The sequence below is a fragment of the Pinus tabuliformis genome, chromosome 3_2 (genome assembly GCF_031772625.1).
Source record: "Pinus tabuliformis cultivar Carrire ecotype Pingquan chromosome 3_2, CPIR1, whole genome shotgun sequence".
NCBI classification, from domain to species: Eukaryota; Viridiplantae; Streptophyta; class Pinopsida; order Pinales; family Pinaceae; genus Pinus; species Pinus tabuliformis.
Window position 1 is genome coordinate 757,301,686 of NC_142302.1, and position 15,288 is coordinate 757,316,973.

The window sequence follows — 15,288 nt, forward strand, 5'->3', positions numbered from 1 at the left end:
GTGATTCCTTTTTTTTTTGGGGGGGGGGGGGGGGGGGGGGGGCGCTAATATGAAGGGTATGGTGTTGGTCAGACCAATGATAGGCCTATGATAGGCTTAGATAGGTAATATTTTTCCAGCAAAAAGCGAACAAGATATAAGTAAATGCACAACATTTCATTAAATGTTCAGTTTTTTCTTTGGAAAAAAAGGGCCAATACCATGGTTTATCAATTTACAGCATGTCTAATATGATATGTGTTTAATATGACATGTGCTGATATGAATTTTCTTTAACTAATTAATTTGAAATAAATTAATTAAAAGAGCATAACTAACTTGGAGATAAATTTTAACCTTTGATATGTGAATACTACTACGAATATTGTGTCATATTCCATAAAGGTTAAATCTATACCATCCACGTAATAATTAGATTGAAATTGTAAAAATCCTATTATGAAATAGACACACCTATCCATGTAATTATAAAAATTAAAATATTTATTTGTTATTATTATTTTTATTTTAAAAATAATATTATTATTTTTATGTCTGTGGGGGTAGCTCAATTGGCAAACGACATGAAAATGAAGAAATATGTGTGAGGAGGTTTAATGTTCAAATCGCCAGATTCACCTTGTGCTCGCGGAAAGGGGCCTACCCACGCCCCTAGAGTTTATAGTGGTAGTAGTTGAAATCTCATGTTATGACTAACCTAGTTGTTGATTCATCTCTCTCTCTCTCTCTCTCTCTCTCTCTCTATATATATATATATATATATATATATATGATTCATGATAAATTGTAAAATTTAATATCAATAAAAATATTAATTATTATATAATATCAATAAAAGTATGAATAACAATGTGGTTGAGGCCTATGCAATTTTTTAGTCTTGAATCTAACAAAAAAAAGCCATCACATTATGAGATTCATGGTAGGGGCTTAAAAATAGTCATTAGGTTATGATATTGGGTTCAAATATGGTGGTCAAGAGAATTAGACTTGCCGAAGAATCAAAACTACTATACCCTAATCTTTAAATAATTAACTCCCTAATCCCTTAAGAAACATGTTCTACCTAAATTTGCTACTAATTAGGTGATATTAGATAGAGAATTTTGTATTTAATGAAAGTCTACACTTGGATCGAAATAAATACATCAAGTAGTACATGGCTATATATTCAAAAAAATGTCCTAACCCCTTTTATCCACTAAAGCTACAATGTTTTCAAGAGGGACTCCAAATTGGACAACCAAAAACAGGTTCTGTTAGGTATAGACCTTACAGAACTTACCCACTAATTTATTTATTTTTTACATGTCATACTAATACTAATTGATAATGAAATCCTTCATAATTGTGCAATGCCAATCCATTTAGCTATAAGGAATACGAGAGGGTTTGATTCGGCCATTGATTTTTAAATCTCCCAATCTTAATTTACACCCTTCATTAGCACATAGGTTTGCATCTTTGTTGAGATCACGGGGAACATAGAAATATGATTTTGAAGAGAACCTTTATGTTGCTTTCCTAATTCTTTTCATAGGACTTTCTAATGTTTTTCCCCTCACAACAGAGCCCTTCAACAAATATTGTGTTGGCACAAGTTTGGAACTATGGCACAGGTGTTGTCCTTGATGGCAACTCACTCTGGTGACAGATCTCAGTTCAGGCTTTCAGAATGAAAGAAAATATATATACGCAGGTTCACCTTGTCAAAGACGCGTATACATGCGTGTTATACGTTACAAAAGTGTGTATGCGTATACACGCACTTTCATGCAAGGAAAAGCGTGTACATGTTGGAGAACTTACTTTTGGTCCGTGGTATTTAGTCCTTGGTAATTGAACCTATGGTTTTGGGCCATGGTATCTTGTCAGAAGTGTTGATCCCAAGTATTGGGTCCATGGTATTGTTTTATTATGGTTTTGGACCGTGGTATTGTGAAAGGCCTAAGACTATAAAAGAGGAAGGAGATCATTTGGCAATGTATCATTTGAATTATTGAATATCTGATAAAGTGCTAGATCTGGAATATTGGTGATTGGGTTATGGTGCAGATCTGGATTTGAATGAAGGAGGAACCTGAGCGCAAAGAGAAGGATAAGTTATATTGATGGGTCATAATCTTAAGGCTTGAATAATAGTATCTTTGTATGATTTTGATCCGTTATATGTGGCGCATGCTTGATCTATAAATCTGGTAATCTGGGTTAATTAATGTTTGAATATTTGAAAGAGTGAATTATCCTTTATAGATCTGTACGCAGGTTCAGTGAGGCGAAGGCGCATATACACGCAGGTTCTGTGAGTAAAAAAAACGTATACGCAGGTTCGTTCAAACACAGAAGTGTATGCACGCATGTTTCTGGTTATTGAAGTAGTGTACATCTCTTGAGTTGTGTTCTAGCTACTTCTGTTTATTGCTGCAGTGTTTTGGGTTCAGAATTTGGTGTGTGGTTACTGTTACTGTGTTTTGGGTACCGCTGTCAGAGAAGTGTCTACTTGATTCAGTTCTAATTGGTGAAAAGGAGATTGTTTGATGCAGAAATTCTTGATGATTGATTGATGTTCATGGATCCAGTCTGAAAATTTATGAAACGTGGTCCCTGGAAGAAGGAGAAGGTTGTAGCCTTCTGTAGGCCAGCACCTACGTACTAGTATCTTGGCTAATGCAAGAGCTAAGGGGGTTGTAGCTCCCTTCTAGGAGAAGCTGGAGAACGAAAGAGGGTTGTAGCTCTCTGCAGGTTGCAGTCTGCGTATTGGTAAAGGACTGCACCAGTACAAAATCATTGTAAAAAGAAGTTCCTAATTAAAAGAAGATAGAGACGAATTGCAGCAGGTGGTTTTCACCCACATTGGGTTTCCACCTTATATCTTGTGTTCTTGTGTGTGATTGTCTTCTGCTTTGTTTCACTGTTTCTGGTTACTGTTTATTTGATTATGATACATAGATTAATGATCAACATCTGTAAGATAAAGTAAATTATAAGTTTGCATGGTATGCGTGGGTTTCCTTATACGTAGTTGCGTATATATAGGGTTTTCACTAACTGAAGTAGCATATATGATCTGGATTTGAAAAAGGAAATAATTGACTTGATAATACTGATTCACCGCCCGCCCCCCCCTCAGTATTATTTCCAACATATTGAATAAGGAGGAGGGAGTCTCCCAAAACAATGAGAGGAGCTACTTGATTTTCTTTGGCTAACTTAATCCCTTTGTAGAGGGCATAAGCTTTAGTTTGGTTGTTTATCATGCACCTTAAGCCCTATGAATACTCTGCAACTTTAACTTCCTCGAGGCCATAGAGCACCTCTCTCCCTCTTTCCACCCATGGATTCATTTTCAAAGCCCCATCAAAATCGAGGATCAATCCTTCTCGCTACTGCTTCCAAGATCTTAATTCTGCCTCTATCAATCTTAGCTTCAAAGCTACCCGAGAACTTCTATTAGTCCATTCCACGGTTGGAGGTGGTTTTTCCAAATTATAAAATTTTAAACACCATTGCCTTTCAAGTATGTCTAATCTCTACTAAGAGGATTTATTAGCAAATTTTAAAGCCCCAAACTCAGAGCATAGAACAATAAATTTCATGTCTATAGAGTGTGGTATGATTTCTAAATTATTGAAGACTTCATTGTTTCTAGCTACCCATACCTTCCAACAAATGAATTTTGGAAGTGCTTCCCAATAATTTTGAAAAAGGGATTTATGAGAGATACTCCTAGCATAATTTTCTGACCATGACGTAAAATAATCCTTAAGGGAATTTGACCATTTTAAACGGTTTGAAAGTAGAGAAGACACATCCAACCATACCACTTTTGTATATGAACTCTAGAAAAATATGTTGGATAAATTCTTCTTGTTGCTTGCAAATCAAACACATCGAAGGACCTTGAATGCCCCTATTTCTCAAATTCTCAACATTTTTTTTTTTTAATGCACAAGAAGCCAACAATAGGAATTCACCTTTGGATTGGCATTGGTTATCCATATCTTTGTCCAAGTACTCGATCTGGGGGGAGCTTGTTGAGGGAAGAGCAAGCATGTTTAACCTTCCTTCATCAAGTACAAAGAATGCTTCCATCTGAGTTGACTTGTCTCCTCTAGATGCCACAAAGCACAATCATCTAGAATGTCTCAAAGTTTGTTAGCCAAATGTTGCAAGTTTGTAGGGATTCCTTTGAGGTTCCAACTTATCCTATTTCCTTCAATGTTCCAATCTAAAATGTCTTCTAATATTGATTTTCCTTGAGCACAAAAGAATTCCCTTAGAGGTAACAACTCATAATTGTGTTCCAAGGGTTGCTTATCCATTATTTTGTCCCTCCATAAATTAATATATCTTCCATTTCCAGGTTTCCAAAAGACATCTGAGCCGATTAAAGGGGCTTTCGAAATGAGTAGTTTCCAAACGATCAATCCTCCTTTGGGGACTTGAATTGACTCTACGCATCGAACTTGTTCTAGTTGAAGATATTTTTTCCTTAAGGATTGCCTTCCACCAATCTTCTTCCTGAGTGATAAACCTCCATACTAACTTTTCTCCTATTGCTTTGTTCATAAGCATAGGGTCTCTAATGCCAAGGCCCCCATGGGTTTTTGGATACTTGATTGTTTCCCATTTTACCAAATGAAATACTTTTGTGCTAGAACACCCCCCTTCCCAAAGAAACATATGGATTTCATTAGTCATCATAGAAAGAATACTTTGTGCGGCAAGGAGGGGAGTGAATTGGTACAAAGGGAGAGCAGAAATAACTTTTTTTATCAACAGAACACGTGTATCTAAGTTGAGCCAATGGGATCCCTAGGCAACAAATTTCATTTTAAATTTAATAATGACTCCATCTGATGCTTTCAAGGAATGTGATTTCAAACAAATAGGAATCCCTAAATATTTAAATTCTTTCCAAGATTCCATAGGGTGGAAGCCGATAATACTTCCTATTTACCTTTGCTCATGAGAGGAGGCATTCCATCAATAAATCTATGTTTCCTTAGTTTGTTAGACCTTGAGAGGCATTCAAAAAATTATCAAGGACCAATTTAAATATTTGTGCAATTTTAGGAGGGTATCATAAACAAATTGAGAGTGATTTATACTATTTATTCCACCAACAAACCCGAGACTAGGTAGACACTCACGACTTCTTTCAAACTACAAACTTTTGGTAAGAGAGTTAGCCATTATGATAGATAGAAAACGAGACAAAGGGTAGCCTTGACAGAGGCTACAAGGAGCATGAAAGAATCTCGTTGCCCTTCCATTTAGTAATGGTGATATCCAAGTCAATTTAATGTAAAGGGAAACCTAATGTATAAACCTTTCATCAAAGCCAAATTTTGACATAACCTTAAAAAAGATCACGTCTAACCCTCTCAAAGGAATTAGCCATATCAAGTTTGATGATCATGCCTTGGTCTTCTCTTTCTTGATTAGAATGCATTTCTTCTTGAACAAGCATAATATTATTAAATATTTGTCTTTTATGCACAAATCCACCCTGGTTCTCAAAGATTATTTTTGGGAGAAGAAATTTCAATCTTGAGGCCAAAATATTTGAAATGAATTTATAAGAAACATTACACAATGAGATTATTCTAAGAGTAGCAAAAGAAGATGATTTTATTCCTTTGGGACCAATGGTATGAAAGAAGTATTGATTCCTCCACTCATGCAGTTGTGTTTAAATGAGTAGTCAATCATTCTACAAAAATTCTCCCAGCATTGACATCTCTCCCCCACGAGCATTGGCGTCATGTAGGGTTGGGGGTGGTTTGGGTGCCCTATCTATATATAAAGTCAACCTAGTGCTATCGTTGTTGATTTTTGGTAGCATTGAATGTGCTCTAGCTCCAAATTTTTTTGGAGGGTCTAGAACACATGAGATCTCCAAGACCAAGAAATCGTTTGGAGAAATTCCACCCAGATAAGGAGTTATTAAAATAATTAATAATTTTAATGGGTTCCTAAGTCTAAAATTAGGAAAATAAAAATATTAATGGGCATTAATAAGAATATGGGTGAGAAACTTCTAAGTAACGAGGATCAAGTATGCTTTAATATTAGCTGTTGATTAGGGACTTAATCTCGACTGTTGATTCATTAATAGGGAAAGTATAAGAGGAGGCTTGAGGGTCAATTGTAGACACAATTGAGAGATCAGTCAGTTCGATTTTTCTAGGGCATGTTTTGCTGAGAATATCAAATAGGTGATTTGAGTTGCAGTGAGAGGGGAATTTCGGTAGAGGGACTTTATTCCAAGGCCAAGAATACATAGCAGAGAGGCAAAGCAGCACTAGGAGAGACAATGTAGGGGGAGAGTTCTGACGCAGTGTCGTAGTGTTGCAATATCACAGTGACACAGTGGAGACTAAGGGGTCTCAGTGTCGCAGTGATGCAGTAATGTAGTGACGCAGTGTAGGCTAAGAGCTCCTGGTGACGCAACTCTTAGAGGAGGTGACATAGTTCCAGCGCAGAGCTTGGAGCAGCCATCGCTGCCCAGCACTAGGAACATCACAGTCACCTATGGGGTTTTTTCATCTAGGTGCTGGCTGATTTTATTCTCTGTTGGGTGAGCTATATTTGGCACCCTAGTTGTATTGAGAAATATGCTTAATAATATAAACCCTCTATATGTTGTACTAGTTTTCCTGAATTGGGTTTTCCGGGGACGATTGTCCAAAAATAACGATGTCCCTTGTGTATTTGTCTCATTTCATTTCAGCTCATGATCTGTATGTATGTGTAGGCTGCAATAGTGTTTTCATTGCTATTTAAATAATTAAATAACTTGTTGAATGTAAAAACCAGTAGGAGATGGTAAATCAGTGATTGTAGTAGGATTTTTGATGTGTAGATTCAGAAATTTTCACAACCGTGAGGTACAAAACCCCTACTTGAGAAAATCCAATGCATTTTCCCCATTCTTCTTAATATTCTGTGGTAGTTGGTAGCTCAACATGAGCATTAGGGGGGCTTAGAACATTAATTTCAAGGAAAATTAGAAAACTTCCCAATCTCCCTCACGGGATTCTTAAGCAAGCTATCCTTCCAGACATCAAGATCCATATAGGCATGGCCTCATATTCAACTTTAGCAATTTATAATTTAAATCAACAAAATATTTACATCAAACAATTTGGTTGTATGGCCATGCTAGTTCTCTAGAATTATCATTGTTTATTTACATTATAAAAATTGGGTATTAGAAAATAAGATATTAAATTCCTCTCCCCCTTAAAGGAACACCATCCTCAATGTTCTACTATCCATTAAATTATATTTTTTATAAATAAAACAAAAAATGGTATGAATTTTTCATGGCATCCTCCATCTCCCATGTTGCTTCATCTGGTCCAAATTGTGTGTATTTCACCTTAACCTACTCATTTATTTGGTTCCAAAGAGTGGTCTTCCTCTTGTCAAGTATGTGCTATGGTTCTAGCTAGATTTCTCCTTCGAGTTCCACTTGTATCCAAATCCAATCATTATTATGATTAGCATTATGTATATATTTTTTAAGGAATGAAATATGAAGCACATCATGTGCATTCGTGATGGGAGGCAAGGCAAGTCTGTATGCTACTAGGCCCACTCTCTCCAAGATCTAAAAGGGTCCACAATATTGTGGTTCTAACTTAGCACATTATCCCACTCTCAAGAAACTTCTTTTTGGTTTGATTAAGAGAATACATGCTCTCCTACTCAAAATTCCTTACATGTTTTTTTTTGGTTGGCATAACTCTTATGCCTGTCTTTTGCTATCTTCAATTGTTGCCTTATGCTAATTACCACTTGTCCATTTCTTTTAACATTTTTGGCCCAAGTGTGACTGTCCATTGGATTAACCCAACTGATTGGGATATTGCACTTTTTTCCATACAAAGATTCAAAAGGGTTAATCTTCAGTGACTCTTGATAGGTGTTGTATGCAAATTCCACTAGAGACAAAAATTCTTCCCATACCTTGGGTTGGTGCATGACATGCATCCTAAGCATGTAAATCAAAATTCTATTTACTCTTTTGGTATTCCCATCAATTTGAGGATGATAGGTTTTTATAAAATCTAATTGGGTTCCAAATCCTATAAATAAATATTTCCAAAAATTAGAGGTAAACTTGGCATCTCAATCAGATATGTTCTTCTTGGGCATGCCATGCAATCTGAAAATTTCTTTTATAAGAATCTGGGCAATATTAGTTTCCTTATGTGTACTTTATAGGTATAAAGTGAGTTGTATTACTTAGATTATCTACCACCACCATGATTTCATCATGTTGCTTGGAGGTTCTTGGTAATCCAGTGACGAAGTCCATTGATAAGACTTCCCACTTTCATTCCAGAATTGGTATTGACTAGAACAAGATTGTTGAGTGTCTGCATTCCACTTTAACCTATTGGCATTCTAAACATATGGCAATATACTTGGTAATTTTTTTCTTCATCCCTAGTCAATAATATAATTTCCTGGTGGTTGTTATTATCTTTTTATATACCTTAGTGACTTGCATACGGTATTATGTAAAACTCATCCATGATGAGCTTATTTAATTCAGTCACATTAGGTATGTACATTCTATTTCTAAACAAAAATAGTTGCTATAAGCACTTGTTTACATGTTGAAAATGTTAATATTCTTGCAATGCTTCTCTAATTATTTCTTTAATGTCTATATCATGGGCGCTTTAGGATGCCATGTGTACTACTTGCATGCTTCTGCTGAGTACATCAACCACTTGATTTTATTTTCCTTTAATGTGCTTGATTTCAAAATCGAACTCACTAATAATGGCCATCCATCTAGCTTGTCTGACATTCAAACAGGGATGATCAAATGAATATCTCTTCTCACTGTGGCCTTTCATTGATATAAAATTTATCCGAATCAATTGGTTCCTACACATTTTTAAAGCATGCACAATGGTTGCAAGCTCTAAATCATGTGTTTCATATTTCATTTCATGCTCATTTAATTTTTTGGATGCATAATTGATCACATGTATATCTAGCATCATAAATCCACCAATTCCTTCCTTATAGGCATCTATATAAACAAGGAAATCTTTATTCGGGTCTGCAATATTCAAAATAGAGACATGCATGAGAAGGTGTTTTAGTTTTTCAAAGCTTGATGTGCACTCTAAGGTCCAATAAAATTTGACACCCTTCTTTTGTAATGTTGTAATTGGGTGCCCAATCTTTGAGAATCCTTGAATAAACCTCTTTTAGTATCCAACTAGCCTCATAAAAATCTAGCTTTTGTTACATTTTAGTGAGCATGCCACTCTAGTATGGCCTTCATATTTTTAGGATCAAATCCCACTCCTTCCTTGGAGATAACATGATTCAAGTAGTGCACTTGCATTTGAAAGAAATCCATTTTTTCAGCTTAACATATAGCTAGTGCTACCATAGTACTTGTAACACAACCTTGAAGTGTTCTTCATGCTCCTCCTTGGATTTTGAATGCACTTATATTTTATTAATAAAAATCAAACAAATTTATTTAAGTATTTTTTATAACCTTATTAATTAGGAACATAAATGTGGCTTGTGCATTCGTCAGCCCAAATGGAACCACTACAAATTCATAATGCCCATATCTGATTTTGAATGTTGTCTTATGTATATCCTCATCTTTGATTTGGACTTGATGATACCTAGACCTAAAATATATCTTCAAAAACATTGTGTCTCCTCTTGGTTGGTTAAATAAATCATCAATTTGTGGAAATGGATACTTGTTTTAATGGTTTCCTTGTTCAACTATTTGTAATCAATAGATAGCCTAAGGGTTCCATCCTTTTTATTCATAGATAATGTTGGAGCTCCCTAGGGTGATACTTTAGGTCTAATGCACCATTCACCCAACATTCTTTTAGGTATATTTTTAGTTCCACTGGTGTAGGTGTGCACATTCTATAGGGTTCCTTGCACACAAGAACTATTCCTAGAGTGATCTCTATTAAGAAATCAATGTCTCTATTAGGTGGCAATCCCGAAATATCCTTAGGAAATACATCACTTTATTCATGTACTATGGGACGACCTTTCAATTTTAGCTTATTATCCTCCATTGAACTTGTCACTTTGATGGCATATAAGGGACATCCCTCCCCACAACATTTCTTTAATTGAAGATCTGAGATTTACTTCATAGAGACATGCTTCTACACTCCTTGTACCAACCTTTGATCTTGGAGAGTCTCCAAAATATCTTTAAAATATCATCCACTTTCACCTTTATCGCCACCATTTCACTCACACGTCACAACTCCATAGCCATATAATCTTTCATTAGCCTCCATTTTCATGATTACATGGGGTTACCTTTGTGTTTTCCAAAAGCTAATGATTTCTAGTATTTAAAGTGAATTTATGGTTAAAACTTAGAAAATTGACATATACTTGCTAATACTTAAAAGTGGCTTGAGTTTCATGACATGCGTAGGTAATTTGGAAGCTTCCAAGGACCCTTATGTCACCTCCAATGCTAAAATTCGAATTCCCTTCAAGATATGGAAGAAGATTTGGATAAAGGTCAAAGAGGATATGTGTCTCATCATTACCTATTTGAGTTGTAACTCTATGAGATTTTTTAGGGATCTAGGGAGAGAATAATGGACCTCCATTAATGAGGTAGCTTCTTATGTTTTTGTATAAATAGGAGAGCCTCCTCCTTTCAAAGGCATGTGTAAAGTTGGAGATACTCAGGTGTCCAAGTTAAGATTACTCATGAATGGAATTTAGATTTAGCACCATGCTCATGAGTGATGTTCACCTCTTTCTGGTAATGCTTGCATTGAGAGCCTCTCAACTTGCCATCCCTCATGCTTTTGGATTGGCCACCTATAATGTGTGAGATTTATTGTTTTTCATAGATTAAGATTTATTTATTTTATATATTTTCCTGTGTGAGAGGTTAAGAATGATTTTTTTTGCTTTCATTTCATGTCATGTGGTTTTGATTATTCATTTCATAGGATCTTGATTTGATAATGCACACATGATCCCTTAGAGTAGATTTCATTTCATGCAATTTCATTCCTGCAAGTGTGGTAGATTAAGATTTCAATTCCTGCAACTGTGATAGATTAAGATTTCAATTCCGTGCATTGTACTATAATTGTACTATAATTTCTTTTGAATTGATTGTTGAATTAGAATAGGTGAATTTGATTTGTCGCTATTTGGTTTCGTAGTTAGACTGGTCTAAATTGGAAGTTAATTTCTAGCATATACAGGGTGTGCACACTTCACAAGTTTTACGAAACCCCCGGGTTGACAATTAAATGATAGGTAATTAATTTGCCTCAACATTTTGGCACTGTTGCCGAGGAAGTGTGCATTGGAACTAGCTTTCAGTCTAGAGTTCATTTTTCAGTATTTTTTCTTAGATGCATAAATCATTTAGTTGCATATCATATATATATATATATATATATATATATATATATAGATCGATACTAACCATTTATGGACAAAGGATCTAGAATGCGGATCAAACATTCTTTGGAGCACAAGGACTAAATTGAGGAATGGTATCGAAATGCAATTACACCACGACATTCATCCATTATTCAAGAGATCGTTGTGGTAAATCTAAAGGTTAAAATGATTTCTCATGTCCTCATACACAATCAGGGACATTTAGCAAATTTGGATATGAAAATTTTAGAAAGTCTAATCCGTAAATGGCTCCATTGGAAATATTCATATACTTAAAAATAAAAATCTTTCAAGTAGATAAATTAAGAAAAATAAATCAAAATTGATTGCATTTTTATTTAGAATTTAGAGTTTTTATATTGTATTTATTTACTTGCATTTTAATAATTTGACAAAAAAAAAATACAATTTAAACAAATAAACACAAAATCAAACAAAAGAATAAAAAAAAAAGTAAATAATGACAAAACAAATAAAACAACTAAGGAAAATAAATAAAAATAAAACGAACAAAACATAACAATTAAAAATAATAAAACAAGCCTATGAAAATCCAAACTCATAATAAAACAACAAATAATATTAAAAAGAACAAAACCATGAATAAAACTCACCGTTCACATCGAATAAGAAAGGGATGAAAACTAAGTGTGTAAGTCAAATGGAACAATAATAATGAACACAAAAATGCGAATGTATTTGCTACAACAAACAATGTCCCGTGCGCTCATAAAATGGAAATCCAAAACACGCCCGGTACAGGCCGAATCGCAGGAAAATTCTGGTTTTCTTTGTTTGGCATTCAGATTCATGATAGAATCCGGGTTTTAGGTGAGGACTGGATCTCTTGTCAAAGAAGCGAGGAACGAGAGACATGCTGCAAAGAATATCAACTCTACTGTAATCAAGAATTGGAAAATTTATGATGCAAATATCAGATCACGCAATTGCCTGAAGATATTTCTTCTTAATTTCTAATAATGAAGGGATCTAATGGACATGTTGCAATTGATCCAATTAATCATTAAAATGACGTAGATTCCCACTCATCCTCATCCATGATTGGCGGTGGACATGAAAGATCCAACAAAGTGATATTGTTACCTGAGCATTTGCCAGAAATGCGTAGCAGTTTTGACCCATCATTTTAAAACGCATTTTGTGACCAAATGAAAACAAATTTCAAAAATCTAAAACATGGGTTTTTTCTCAGAACGAGGTGAATTACGTATAGCATGAGAAATTTCCTCAAAATTTGTAATCAATTGAGATATTATCGGGGTTCTTTAGATCCTTATTTGCGAGATTGCGTGAGCAAAACGTATTTAGAATTTAATGCATAGACAGTTGTGGCCATGATGGAAGGAGAAGATATGGTTTTCCTGATCTACAAGAGGTAGATCCACCACGAAGATGCTGAACTATAGAGTTTTCATCTTTTGTTTGACTAGATATTCCAATTCTGGGGTAGGGAAGGAAGGTCAATGCATTCACTCACCGTATATGCGCACGTTCACTTGAACTATGAGACCTTGTGGACGCTCTTTAATTAATGAAGATTTTGAATGAAATCTTAAAATATTTTGAGTAACTTTCTTATGCTGATTTTGCTACATAGAGAGTACCATTTCCACAGTCAATCTGCGGAGGAAACCAAACCAAATCCTTGAAGCTGATATAAGAAAACATATTACATATGTAACCTTGTTCACCAGCTAATTTGCCAGATACTACAAGTTGGAAATGGCTGAAGAATGAAGGCATTCAATAGATAATTGGATATGGGTACCATATTGCTTGGAGTTCACAAATCACCAATGTGCTATGATTGCGTACAAGCGTTTTCAAAAGTAATATGTTATGACAGGAGTGCAAAGGTTGCATTTGTTGAGTCTTCCATTCGGCATGATAAGGAACAAATGGCACAGATTAAGTCTGTGTTAGCTATTTGTATTTTACCAAAATCGCGGTTTACACCTTCATAACAATCATTGCGTACAAGTACAGACAAGAACAACAAACAAGGCTATGGCAACAAAAAACTGGAAATCTCTCTGCCACTGTTCAACGAAAGAAGGTTTACAGGTAAAAATAAGCAGATCAGAATTACCTTGTCTTTTTAATAAAAAAAAATTGTTCTATTTGCTAATTTTTCTGGAAGAGGTATTGATTAATTTGAAGATTGGATTGGTTATTTGTTCATAACAAAAATGCATAGCTGTGTGTACTTAACTATCTGTTCAGGATTTTAGCTACAGAAACTGCGCAATTCTGCAGTTGAACAACAATTCTGCAGCTGAAAAACAATTCTGCAGCTCTATATTTAATTCAATGATTTATTTTGTGAAAACTAATTCTAATTAAAATTCATGAGCAACATGCCATCTAATTTTCCTACTTCATCCTTCACATCATCATCATGTTCCCATGCCACACTTAAGCATCAAACAAGCATAACATCAGTTTTTGATGATTCAAACATCATTGGAAATATCTCGATGAGAGCTACATACTGATAAATCTTTCAAAATAATTTGAAATATTGAAAGAATGAAGAAATTGCTAACAAGACATGACAGGTAACCCGAAGCACTAGTTTCGAAACAGGTAAAATTCATTTGATTTTCCTTTGTGAATTTGTTTTATTAGTATCAATTCTCAATTTTTTTGTGTAAATGTAATAAATAGAGAGGTTGATCACCTCTCTCTTTTGATAATCATACATTTCATTGCAGAAAATATACTAACTTTTTGCAAGTTTTGGGAAGATAAACATATGGACACAAACAAACAGTGTCTCTCAAAGACCACATTTCTTTCAAAAGAACACGATCTGAGAAACATCAAAGATGAAATATCCAAGCATTAGCACATGATTTTGGATAAATAATGTCAAATCAGATCCCTCACACCATTTGGAAGCCTTTCAAATACTAGCCTTACCATTGCATTCCTACTTATTCAATCAATAAAATCTTCATCTCATTTTCCTTCACAATCATTTTCCTACCTCGCTTTCACTAACCTTTAACCCAAAAATAAAACCATTTAGCTCCCCTACAAAGCTGATTCATTCCATTTTCCTTTTCGCTTTGTCAAATAAACCTTGATCCATCGTAAAATGTTTCATCCATAGTCCTTCAAAATTATTGTTTTATGCTCGCGTTAGATGATGGAGGATTCATTAAGGCCTCCCTTCTAACAAGTCTTGGCCTATCGAGATCAACATATTATCTAGGTTCAAGGCTAGAGCCCCTATTAGTACCTTGAGGCTTGTATGCATTAATGACAAGTTCTCTCACTGACAATCATGGGAATACATCAACGTCCCTTGATTGTTAGATCTTGCAAGTGGCTTGACATCAGCTCATCTATTCACACTTTGTAAGATGTACTTAGGTGCCTTGGCACTCGTTGACATTAATGGCGAGTTTGCCACGCATTGGTTAACAAAATTCATCAATGTCTGGTAATCCAATGACTTCTCTTCATGCTCTACAACAACACATTTATTCACATGACTAGAATTGTACCATCAGGTTTTGTAGCAGGTGAAGACTATATCATTTCAGCATTTTGCAGTAGATACAACAGATTTAGCAGTAGAAATAAAGAATCCACTTTCACCACCTCATCCACCATTTATGCAACCAAGAATCAGATGAAATTCTATATTATATTCCATGATCCAACAACAACTACAACTTCTCTACATATGCACAATTTGTCCACTTCCTAGGTAAGTAAAGGTATGTTCTTTTCTAGCTTTTAATCATAGAATTCCTTAAATTCTGAAATTATGATTTTTGGAAAATACTTCACGAT